Below are 13,642 nucleotides of genomic sequence, written 5' to 3'. Positions count from 1 at the left end.
CCTTGGGATAGATTTCACTTGAACTCCACCAGCTTTCTTCTGCTGCAAGTTATTGTAATGCAGCATCAGAGTGGAGAGCTGTACAAGTTACTGCAAGGTAAACAGTTTCCATTAAAAAAATGCAGAAGATTAAAATCATTTCCTGCAATGGCTGGCTAAAATCTGAGGAATTATTCATTCCTCTGGGGCTGACAGGGAAACCAAGGTAGTTACTGGCACCTCAGCAAGATCTATTAATTTATAGCTATTTACTATATCACATAATCTTTCTGATTTGTCTCAGTCTGGAGCCCCTCTGTGCCCATCAGCACGGAGGTCTGCAGTGTTTAGAATGAAGAATAATTACAACTGGAGAAGCACATGCAACCAAAGCTCCATGTTCTTTAATCTCTAAGTCTAATGCATGTGTAGATTTTGGCATCACTCTTAAAATGATTGTTTGTAACTAAATACCGTATCTCAGTGCTTAGATACCACGATGACTGAGCTTTTCATAAATCAGAATAAATATATAAAGGCAAAATCCTTTGGCTGTACTGAACTCAATGGGAGCACTGCCAGCTACTTTAAGGGAGCCAGGGCTTCATGCAAAAGGTTTTCAGCAGCCCAAGCTGTCCAGTTTTGGTTGCAGTATTTTCAACTCCATTTGAAGGCCTCTTTTTCCCATCCAGCATCTGCAGTAGCGTGACACTGAGATAAAATTGCACGCTCAATTCCCAGCCAAAGTAACAGGAAAATATCCTTTGTTAAAATAAGGGGCTATTCCAGCTTCAGTTCACAAATGCAAGGTACAAAATCCTCTGAATTTGTGTAGATTCCCCTGGGTTTTTCCTGTCCCTTATAGCGGACAGGCTCCTGCCCAGAGCAGAAGGCAGTATCCTCACTGGATGTTCATTTTGATAACATGCAGAAAAAACAAAGGAGAGCTCCACCTCTCCCCCTTTTTTGATCTTTCCTTAAAGAAACAATCATATTCTCATACAGATGCTTCTGTATCTTTTCTTAGCATGTTATCCAAGTGTCTTAAATTCTTCTGTAGTGTTACACCAGTTCCCTTCAAAGTGAAAAAATGTCTCATTCTACAGTCAGAGTACTTAAAGAGAGACAAAAAAACAGCTGAAAACAAGATTATTTTCATAGCTACTGTGTGCTTAACTTTCCCCAGCTCAAATAACTTAGAACACAAAAGCAGGTGTCATATGCAATAAGTGGTGATTTAATCAAGTGATGTGTGCACTACAGTAAACTCTGTTTACACTGATATACTTAAAATACTTTCATTCCTAAGAAGCCAGTAGCAGAAATGTGTTTGTATAGGATCAACAGTGTCAAATTAATATGCATGACAAGACAGTAGCTTCTATAATAATAAAAAAAAAATTATTTTGAAATTACTTTTCTCTGTAAGTCCAAATGTTCTTGTGAATGAAGAGACAAAAGGAGGAGGAGACAGAAAAAGACAGAATTAAATGGACTTTTTCATAATGAGGCAAAACAAGCTAAAAAATGTGATTCCCTTCCTTTTCCTGAAAGATTGAAAATGCAGATCCTATTCCTAGAATGATTCAAAGTAATCACTAATAAACACAATTTTTGGGGTAAGAACAGGTTATTACTATAAATTCCAACTAAAGAATAATTTTTTTAAAGACCTAAAAAATGTTTAAGGAATGGAAGGATAACTGTAAATGGCAAAAATTTCAGCACCAGGAAACAACTCACTTGTGAGAAGACTCATGTTCACAATCTTTGGCACATTCAGTTGATGTCCCACACGGCACAGTGACCTCAGGATCCCTCATCTCTTTGCCACTACAAAAAAAAAAAAAAGGAATCTTATAAAAAAGGGCTTAAGGCAAAGTGGGTCAAGGAAGCAGGTGTTGTGGTATATTTTAAGTAACAATTTCTTCAATGAGAAATGGAAGCATGAGGTTTGACCCCTAACAACAACATCACAGAGAGGGGATGGGAAGGTTTTAAGTTTGAATGATGACTCCCCTGAAATGCGCATGTGACCTGGTAACCCCTGTGAGACAAGGCAGAGCTGAGCTAAGGAGGAGAGGGGGCTCCAAGGTTTTTGGAAACAAAGAGACCTCTCAAACAGGTCCTGGAAACTACCTTAATGAAAACTGCAAGGATCTACAAACTCTCTCTACAAAAAATACTTTCAACAGCTGGGATAACTACCTCATCTAAAGCATACTTTAAAAACCTATGTCTGTGGATAGATGGGAATGTCTCCCTCCAAAATCACATTTTATTTCAAATTTCAGCACTGGACACTCAGCTTTCCACAGTATCTAAGTTAAATTCTTATCCTTCTGGCTTGACTGAGCTGTCTTTTAGAAGACATCCTAACCTCCAGTGATGGAGATGGCAATTCAAGGACCACATAGCAGTAGATAATGGCCATTGAAAATATTTTATCTCCTTAAAAAACACAAGTAGAAGACTGGGGAATATGGTCAAGAACCAACTTGCAGAGGAATAACCCCTAGTAAAACCACCATATGGATTTCATATCCTCACAGTTTCCTTAAGTGTAATATGAGATATTAAACTTCTATTTCTTCTGGTCTGAGGTATAATAGGAATTAAGCTTTCCCTCATTTTGCCAAAGGACCTGCAATTCTGTTTACCTGGCTGTAAAAACAAGCCTACTCTCTCAAAAGACAGAGAGCTGCATAGAAATTAAATAAGATCAAGACAGCATTCAGCATGACACCTAGAAATATACTGTAGATGTAACAGGAGAAGATTGGCCAGATTAGGCACAAATGAAGTAATGTTGATGAGATTGCTCTCTTGTATTACCAAAGAAAGGGCTAAAACTAATGCTTAAAGTGACCTGGGACCTATGGGAAAGGCCATGAAAAAATAACACAAATTTAAGGATCCTGCATTCACCCCTTCTTCTTTCTTTTTTTTTTTTAATTTATTTACTCTTTCTTTTTCTGTGCCTACAATTTACAGAGAAGCAGATGGACTCCTCTGACCCCCACATTTCAATATTCACCAACCATCATGGAAAGCTGTGCAAAACATTTCTTGTGCCCTCAGGAAGCTGCTGAAATTTGGAAAGAGAAAAAGCACACAACTTTATTGAGGTCGGTGCAAGCCTAGAGATTTCCAAGTTGCATGTCTCTGTTAATCAAAGTGACTGTGCCAACATGATTAGGATACCCACAAAGCCAAGCCAATCAAGCAGCTAACTGAGGGAGACCACAGAGCAGATAGCAAATACCACTGGAGTTGTACATTGTCTCAAAAGATTATCACTGCAGTTGTTCAAACTCTTGTGACCAACAAGGGATTTCAGTGACTCATTGCTATTGTGTTTCTGCAGCTCAACATTATGTCCCATGCATATTCTGGAGCTTCATAGCACCACATGTGTATAACAATGTGCCACTCTTAATAAAATATCTTTGTGGTAAAAGAAGTACCAAAAATATTCGCACAATAGCAGAATGCCAACCAAGCACTGAACTACATTAAACAACTCATTGGGTGCCATTCCAAAACAGCATCTGCCATGGCCCCAGGAAGTAGCTTCAAAAAAAAAAATAAAATAAGAGATTTTTCTGAAAGATCACAGCTTTTAACATATGAAGGAAACGTCAAGAACAAATTAACATATGACTCACCTCCCTGAGGTCTATCCCATGGTTTCATTATCAGTCAAGCAGAATCCATTGTTGCAAAAGCAGTTCAAAGCATCCACTCCATCCATGTGCCACACTGAATACACAGCAAGTCTTCATGTATATACAGCATTGTTAAAAAAGGAGGATGGCAGGATAACATTTAAAAGGAAAACAAACAACCTCTCCCGCACTGGAGTTGGAAAGGCCAGCAAAGCCCATACACGTCAGTAAGGGCTAGGAAAGAAGATGCTCATTTTTCTGACAGTCTTAAAACTTTCCCAAGAAAATGATGGCATGCAGCTGGGGCACACCAATCAGCTGCTCTGGCAAAGGTCACTGAAGGAAAGATCCCCTGCTAGTTCAACAGCGGTGGCTCCTTAAATAATCTCGAAACAACGAATAACATGTGAACGTGAATGCTTCTTCCTCCACAGGAAGGAAAACAGGGACCACATAACTCCTGGTGTCCTCTGAAAGTACTGCTTCCAAGCAGAGCAGAGTGCCTCCTTCTGATCAGAGCAACCAGGCATGCTGAAATGAAAACAACAGACTCAACTGACAACCTGGAGAGGAATCATGGAGGAGTGAGTCCCCTCCAAGAGACAGGGTTTGGGCTCCTGCCACAAGCTTCTGACACTGACAAGCTCTGAGTGCCACATCAGATGAAGGTAGGAGATAACAGGGAAACCCTCAATACATCAATCATGTCACAGAGAGGTGTCAGGCATAGTAAGAATCTGGCTGAGTTAAGGTTAAAAAAAAAGAATCATTATATTGGGCTTTTAGTTGGATATCTAGGGGAAGGGGGGAGGACTGTATTTTCTAATTAAGGTCATGTCTTAAAAAATGCATGTGCAGAAGGTGCTCTAATGGCAGATTTTGGCTGCTGAAGAGTGGATGAGCAGTGGGGGGAGTCCAGCAGAGGGACAAGTTTCTAGGGATGCTGCTCCTTCCTCTCCTTTCTCACAGCTGATGACATGACACAGGAGCCTCTCCATGTCAGGTAGTGACTGGAACTGAAAATATTCACACTCTTCTCTCCCCATTTTCTTGTTTCCTTTTCAGTGTCCTGCACTAGCTTAGCAACAACACATGAGGAGCCTTATGGATATGATGGACAACCCACGCTGGCACCAGGCCATGGAATGCCATCAGACCTTCCCCTCAAGAAACAGTCCTTCCTCTGCTTGCATTCCAAGCACAAACAGAAGACAGCGGTTTAGGACTCCACTCTCCTAGGGACCCACATCCCTGGTGTATTAACTGCTTGCCATCACTGCACTTTAGGAAAGCCTAAAATTTGGCAAACCTCTTAAAGTGAGAATCTGTTCTCCATGACAGGTCTTGAAAAAAATTATGCAGCTGAAAGGATGGCTATAATAGATTGGAACTTCACAGCGTCTTTGTGGTCACTACCACAGATCCAGAGGATTCCACTCACAATAGCCCACAAAACCAACCAAAATATAAAAAGCTTAAAATGAACTCAAACTTGAAAGCATTACTGAAGTTTACCATGAAAGGTGCACTGTGCATATATATAGAACAGGAACCCTGCAACACACAAAGCTTTCTACATATATTCAAGACACCCTTTCAACTTTGATTCACTTAAGCAAAACATCACTGAAGCAATGTTAATCCTCTTGTTTACAGTTACACCCACGAAAGAATGGGAATTCACAGCTCAAGATCAAACAGATACACTAAAGGGAGCTATTTAACATCACTAAGGATAGCACCCTGTAATTACTGTATCAGGGAGGTTGCATCTTTCAACACAGATTTTGCTTTAAGAAGAAAAAAAGAAATAGGGAGCTTTATTCAGCTCTGGTCTTTCCTCATCCTGATATCTACTTCAAGTTAAAACTAAACTAAATACCAATTTATTGACCATTGTTTCAGGACCCCAGATCATCAGAAAACTATATGAAAGAAACTATATGAAAGAGGCAACACAGCTAAAGAAGCATTAAAGGCATGGAGCAACCAAATGCAGCTGTGTACCCAAATATAAATATTTTCACCTTTGCACCTGCAAAGCACAATTGCTACCAAGGTCAGGTTGAAAACTGGAGAATTTTGAAGAGCTCAAGGCAAACATAACCTTTGATGGTAAGACCCTAAACATCCTACAGTCCATGTGTGAGGTCTTATTAACTTTCACAGAGTATTTTTTGGGCAATGTGGGTGCCTGCTTTTCTGATCCTGTATTCACATTACTGTCAGGAGGTGGCTTTTCCAAGCAGTCTTAGCCTTAGGAAGTAGAGTGCCTTAGTTATATGAAGTAGATGTCCCAAAATGCAAACTTGGGCCTTTTATCACATTGACAGCATTTCAATAGAATCTAGGCTTGGTGCTTCAATTCTAGTAGCAGCTCTAGGTTCAACATGAATGCCAGACTACAGAAAATCCCCTAAACTATTTAGAAAGGAATTTATTTAGCTGATATTCCTACTGAAGTTTGCAGTTAATCAATTATCCACAAGAATTCACCATGAAGTCCACAAGATTTTATGAACTCGTTCAATAAGAACAGTCTAAATACAAGTGCAGAATTCCTGGTAGCAGAGAATTTATTCATATCTTGATATTTTCTGTAAGGAAGAAGAAAAATAGAAGGAAGCCTGTTCCTGTGAAAACAAATGGATTTTGCTAGCAACTTCACTCAAATGATCCCTGTTGCATTACAATCCTACTCATGCAGCTCCCCTGTGCCCTTGAGAAACCCCATCCACTTTTAGCAGCTGAAGCATTCAAGATCTACAACATAAAGCAATTGGATTTTGAATGCAGGTTGCTTCATTTTAAAACATTACTGCTCTTTGATGTTTATCTGTTTAAGAGAGTTTATTGCAGCTAATTCACAGCAGGAGTGCCCTGTGGCATCCTCAAAAATTATATTAAAAATATAAAAGATAAGAAAGGAAAACATAATAATTATATAATCTAATTTTTTATGGCTACACAACAAAAATTAAATCCTAATTTTGTAATGTATATGCATAGAACTATTTCTGACACATACCAAAAGCATGAAGCCATCATACACAGGCCTTTTATTGGAAAGTCTGACAAACTGAAACAGCAAGGGACTCAATACCATATTAGTTAGGTTTCAACTTTATTTAGAAAATGAGTTGCAAGAATAAGCCAGAAACATATGGATGGCAGGTTGTTACCCAGGAACAGAGTTAATGCACGAACGGTATTTTTTGATGAACTACTAATCCTACAACTGCTGCAGTCACTCCCCTGCACCACTTTAATTAATTAATGCCCAAAAATTGACCACTCTGGTGCATGGCCTGGTTTGCTCAAGGTGTTACTGAACATGCCCACAACACACTAGCAAATGTAGTCAGAATACAGCAAAGCCATTAAGACCTGAAAACTGCATTGTGCCAAGCCCAAGGAAATGTATAATCAGTAAAACACGAACATCATTACCATGCTTTTATCTTTAGCTATATCTTTTGAAGGCAGAAACTTTCAGGCTGCATCTTGAGTTGCTTCCTGAGTAGAAAATTTGGTCCAGCTGCAGTATAGATCAATTATTATGGATCAGCTTATCTGTAATTTCACACACAAGAATGAAAGAGTGTTATTCTATACTAACACTGCAAGTAGAAACATCATTTGTGGAATCACATTGCAAAGGAGTTTTTACAAAGGAAACCCTCAACTGAGAGATCTTCCACTGAGCCATCCCTTTAAAAAATCCATTCAAAAGAGTCTTTCTGAGATGCTTTCCACAGGTCTTATGATTACACTGAATTTTCTTAAAGCCTAAAGGTTCTTTTGGTGTTGCTGCATTCTCAACACAGCCCCAACACAGTTGAAATATAACCAGAAGATCTGCAATTCATGTTATTCCACAGGACTGGTAAACCTAGAAAGTTTTTCAGAGAAGGGAAGAGTTTAAAGATTATCTGTCCCAGATGCAGTGGCTGGAGAAAAATGGGTGATTCCAAAGGAAAAATGAGAACAGATATCCAGGTCCCTGTTTCTGCTAAAAAGAATGAGGATGGATTCACTAGACATTCAAAGGTCAGCTCTGAGCTCCTAAGTTTCATAGTCTGAGACCACACGTTGGGATCAATACAAATGCCTTTCCAGGACAAGGAGGGTTAAGAATAAAGACTAACTCTGAAGAAATACAAAAAAAATTAAAGATAGTCCTCCACAATGACTGAAATTTTAGATAGAAATGTAGTTCAACAGAAAAAGGTGTGTATTTCAAAACACTTGAATGGGCTCACATATATTCCCTAGGAACCAAGTTCTTTGAAAACAGACAAAGGACTCTTGATTTAAACAACTTGGGAATGCCGGAACCCACCTGAAATTCTTATGTGTGATAAACAGCCTAAACAAAACAAACAAAAAACCCAAAAGAGTATTTCTTCATTTTAAGAGAAACTGTGCCACAGACTTCATTACATTCTCAGTTTGTCCTTTTATTCCAGTGTTAAAGACCACTGATGCAGTAAATCCTGTCTAGTAAAAAAAAAAAGCAACACAGAGAAGTACCTTCTAAAAGAGACATGCACAGGTAGAGACTCTGAGGAAAGAGCCCTTGTTCCAACTATTGCACTCAACCCATGTGCCTCCTTTTTCCCTTAATATCTAGTCTATCTCAAGACCAAGCAAAATTGAAGTATTTAATGAACTCCCAGATAAAAATCCTCTTCATTTTCATGGCCATCAACCGAAAATGAGATGCTCCACTTTGCCAGACACACTGAAAACATTGCTTTCAGACAAAAAAATACCCTTTGAATATAAAAATTCTAGGCTTAAATATTTCCTTTTCCTAAATTGTACCTTTGTGGGGAAAAACCACAAGAGACTATATTCTGTCTAAAACTGAGTAACATTTCCTCCCGGACAGGCACTTCTGAGAGCTTAGAGCCAGCAAAAGGCAGGTGGGAGGATCTAAGCCACCTAGATCTAAGGATCTAGAGCTGACTACAGCTCTAAGTGTATCTTTAGCTCAAATTGTCCAGAAGACACACTTGTTCTGCAGAGGGGATCTGCAAAGGCAATTCAATTCCATTCTGCCCCTTGCAGCTGAGATACAGAGGCCTTTACTTGTCCTCTGTCACTCTTTTACTACCACCATACATATATACTGGCTTATTAGTGAGGGCTATCTCTGCACAGAGCTGCTGCTGACCAGAAATTTCTGCAAAAAATGAGAATTTAGGGAATTTACACAAGTCCAATTTAAATGTACATATTTCATCTGCTAGAATCCAACTCAGATTTGAAAAGACAAACAAATAAAACTGGAGATCTGCTACACTTAATATTGTCTCCATAAACAAAGGTGGGAATGAAAGACTCCAAATGTGAATTCACTATTTTTATGTAGCTTCTATTTCATGACCATCACCAAGGTACTCCTCATACATGAGAGAGGGAGGGAGAGAGGAAGAAAAAGATTTAATAAATAACAGAGAGGAAAATCCTGATGACGTTAATCTCAACCACAGTGAAACAATAGCTTGAAAGCACGCCAGGTCTCTCTCAAGTCCCAGGCTGAAGCCCAGCATCCCGCTCATTAAAGTAAATAAAATATAACGGTGAATTAAAAAGAAAAATAATAAGAAAGGTCACATGAATAATAGAGATAATCTGAGCACAAGTCCAACCAAATGATGTCAACTATTATTTAATTTTTACTTTGCTCTCTCAGAGACAACACCAGAGAGAGCAGGGGGAGGGGGACCCAGGGAAGTAGTGTGTTAAGGAGAGAAAGGCAAGGATATCCCAGAGGGGTTTTGATAACATAATCACTAAAATAATATATATACATTTAAAAGCCTTTTGACATTATTCCCTTCCAAATATAATACAATGGCAAGTCAGGAGGAAAAAAAAAGGTAATATTCAGAACTGCAGGAATATTTACACTGAACAGCTCTGGGCCATTGTATCCCAAATGCATCTTCAGTCAGGATAGAATTTGGCCCAGTGTGGACAGTTGTTTATATAATTATTGTGTGGGTTAAATCAGTTCTTGACAAAATAAAGATTGACATTAGTTGGTTAAGTCATTCTTATTTAATATTATTAGTAGTCAATCAGGGATGAAAATTTGGATGTAAAAAAGATGCTACATCTTTTCTTCTGGTGTAGTGGGAAGCTAATCATAACTGTTTTGAGAAGTCTTTTAGGTCCAAATTCATGGAGATTTTTTCCTAAACACCTAAGGACAAATTTTAATACAATCTTCTTCACACCAAATCTCAGGAAAGCATTCTGGCTTCTGATCAACAGCACCAGAACTGAGATCTTTTAGGAGTACATTCAAAGACCCAGGAGATTTGGTCTGTCACAGACAAAAGAAATCCTACTCCATAAGCTCCCTTTGGCAAAGCTTTACCAGGCACTGGCATTAAGCATATATTTAAAAAAAAAAATTGTATTAATCAGTATTTGAGTTAAAAACTTTGGATTCTCAGAACTCAGGTTGTGCAGGTTACATAAATTTAACTTTTGCACTACCTTGATAATCAGTCCTTACTCTTAAACCCAGAAGGATACCAAATATCATGATGATTGCTGGTATCTTCAGTGATGCCAGATTTTCATCTCCAGACACAGAAAAGTCACAGAAAAATAAAAGTGTTACCAAGTACATTTTCATTTCTAAGCATGGAGCAAAACCTCAGTCACCTTTGTAATCAACCTGTGAATTAATGACAATAAAGACTTTTATGCTGATCTGAATATAATTCTTGTAGAGCCGAAAGGACAGTGGCAGGTGGGGGGAACCTGCATGACTATGCATTTCAGTACAGCAAAGCAGATTTACTAATTTTTTTGGCTGCCTTTGCTGTCAATTTGGGTTTTGACTTGACTGACCTTTTGTATCACCCTTCCTCAGTATAATATACACATGGAAATTGAGTGTATGAGTAGGCATTCAAATCCAAACTTTGATTCTTGGACATGAATAGCACAAGTGAACAAATATTAAAACTACCATATTTTAAGTAAAGAAACAAACAAACAAAACTATAAAAAAAAATCTCTGCTTCTACCTCAATACAGAACTGCAACATTCACAAGCTACATATATTAATCAGGAAAGCTGATTGTCCAACCAGACAGCAGGCTAAAAAATATTAACAATTATAAAATATGAATTGCAAATCACAAGTCCAAAAACCTAAGTATTTATGAACAATCTTCAAACAATGAATTATTAATTGAAGAACTTTGTGAGCAACTTCCTACAGCAAATAAATCAGAGAATTCTGCAATCTGCACAAACAATTTATTGAATAAATTATTAATTGTGATTCAAGTATTCACTCAGATCTGAATCTTTCTGTTTTAGTTAATCTCTATGAAGATTAACCAAAAATCTGCCTAATTCTATTGCCATCCATGATGTAAATTAAAATGTATCCAATACCTATAGTTTTATTGGAAGTAGTCAAGCATGTGGCAGAAAGATATTGAGGTCATTCAAACTGTAGTCTAATAATCTAATAATCTATTTTACCATAAAGTGAAATTTTGGGTGTGTTAGAAGCACAGTGATATATGAGAGGAATTTCAGATACTTGCAATTAATGGACTTCCTGAGAAAATCTGACTGTAACTGCATATATTTATAGTTTTACTTGTAGAAATAAATGCAAAACAGATTTGGGAATAAGATCAGATTTCTGTTCTCTTTAAATCTGGAATAGGAGAGAGGTGTTTTGCATGGATTTGCTCAGCATGCCCTCCAAGTCAACCCCTGCCCTTCTGGGTGAACTTGGCAACTTTGAGCTCATTTGTTCTCATTCTGCCTCAGCTGCCCAAATCTGCAAAGAAGATAACTTCTCTGGGCTGGAGAATAAACACACTGGGCTGATCAGGGCTTAAGATGAACAGCAAATCATAAGATTGAAAGCCAAAGTAAGAGACTTTGACTTCTAGGAATGAGCATCATGTTTACAAAACAGGATCACAAACAGCAGCTTTTTATTTCCTTTCTTGATTAGCCTACACCTTCTGCATTTGCAGCTAACATTTATCATTACTGCACTGGTTTAGAAATAACCACTCTAAGCTATGGTGAATTCTCAATGTATTGGGTAATACCATAGTAGGAAATAATCAAGAAAAAGAACAGTGTTAACTGCATGGTCCATTATTTGGGACATACAATAAGCACTCTGCAGAGAAAGAACATCTGTGATGCTGACTGTGGAACATGGGGATCCCTGAACACATCCCAAAGCCACACCAGGCAGCACAGCAAGCCACAAAACGTGGCTCTGCCGCTCCCAGACCACAGGCAGGGAAAGAATCTATGGCTGTGCTCATAACATATCTGGCATTCTCAACAATCAAGGACTGACAGTCAATTTATCATTACTATTATTATTATTATTATTATTATTATTATTATTATTATTATTATTATTGTCCTTAAGGTTTTCAAACACTGTGGGATTTCCTAGCATAGTTCTTCATAAGCAGCATAGGCAAGCACATCCAGAAGGGGTTTGGGGAAAACAGGAAACTAGGCAGGCACAGGCAGCTTTTGTTTCACAGAGCAGACAAAACTTTTCTGAATCACCCTCTTTAATACAAAAGAGCATCTTGAGGTAGAGATATGGGAAAGGCACATAGATAATGAAGCAACAAGAAATCTCCAGCAAATTATTTCTTAATCTCAATTTATTAAAAAAAATTCTAATGAGCACAAGTGTCTATTTCCAACAAAATCTATCTTCACCCACCTAGGAATAGGAAATTGCCCATTGAAATGGAATTTGCCCAAGTTAGCTTAAAAACATTGTAGAACAAGTGAAAAGCAAACTTCAATCTCAGTTTGATAGCAAAAATTAGAAAACAGAGTTTTAGGTATATTGTTGCTAATTATCTCTGGCCCTTAGAACATAATACTCAGTAACACATGGCTTTTAACTAAGGCTTTTAAAAGTGGTATTAACATTAGATCACATTAGGATCTTGCTACAAGTTTCCCCAATAATTTGCAATTTTACTGAAGTCAGCAGAGGTAACTCTGGATTTATACAAGTAGAGTAGTGGTAATAATCCACTCACTGGCTCTGAGGGTTTAGGTTTGGTTTAAACAGTAGGGCATTAATATTATCATTAGTCACCACCAGAGAATGAGCTGACATAAGTGAGTTCCAAGAGTGAATACACACAGAAGTAACTGGGTGCTGTATCAGGAGGAACCACTTTAATTATTTTTAATAAAACCCAGAAATTTATATTTTATTCACCTCTAATTTACATATCCTATACAAAAAAAAAACTTCATCTCAGAGCCCTGAGATGCAGAATCTCAGTTCCTACAACTCACCTTCACATCTGTCTTATGTTTGATCAGAAGGGCTAAGCAGTAACAAGGAAAGGATGACACATTTAGAGTCACATTCCTCCAAATTCTAATGCCCTGTTGAATGCTCTCTCACCTCACATCTCTCTGTTGCAGCTGGAAATGGTTTTCATGCTTATGTTGCTCTCAGAACAGCAAGAAGGATACTTGCTACAGTTACAGTGAATGCATTCATTTTTTCACTTCAACAGTTTTTTTAAATATCTGTTTTGCACTTTCAGTACTCCACAGGAATTTAAAAATGGTAAAGCCATGCATAGAATAAATAGCTTGAGTTTGCTACCTAAATTTAATATCTGCTTGTTTCATAGGATGAGTTAATTTGCCATAAAAATTTAACCACTGCTGATCCTGGATTCCAGCATCCATAGCTCCCTACAGAATTTTATTGCCCCTAATATAATAAAATGTAGTTTAACCTTCACTTCTAATTTCAGAATTAACTACTACAAACCTGACTAAACGGCCTTTTTTATCCCATGCACATTATCTGCTCATCATTCACCTGAACGGGCCTTCTTTCCACAGCTTAAAGTTCAGTAAGGGGTTCAACAGAAGATTTAGAGTTACAAAGAATTTCTAAGCACAGAAAAGCTTCCAGAGGAAGAATATCTAA

The 13,642-nt window shown here is 37.9% G+C and overlaps 1 long non-coding RNA gene across 1 annotated transcript in view; it reads right to left on the bottom strand.

Moving 5' to 3' along the window:
* Positions 1–13,642, bottom strand: part of LOC113459575 (uncharacterized) — a 134,744-nt gene that overhangs the window by 27,321 nt on the left and 93,781 nt on the right. The window contains exons 3-4 of the long non-coding RNA XR_003380938.2: positions 3,648–4,178; positions 1,723–1,812 (exon numbers count right to left, since the gene is read on the bottom strand). This is a non-coding gene — a long non-coding RNA (uncharacterized LOC113459575). The remainder of the gene's footprint in view (positions 1–1,722; positions 1,813–3,647; positions 4,179–13,642) is intronic.

This window comes from Zonotrichia albicollis, chromosome 3 (genome assembly GCF_047830755.1).
Source record: "Zonotrichia albicollis isolate bZonAlb1 chromosome 3, bZonAlb1.hap1, whole genome shotgun sequence".
NCBI lineage: Eukaryota > Metazoa > Chordata > Aves > Passeriformes > Passerellidae > Zonotrichia > Zonotrichia albicollis.
The sequence above is the reverse complement of the archived record's forward strand: the minus strand, read 5'-3'. Positions and strand labels throughout refer to the sequence as shown.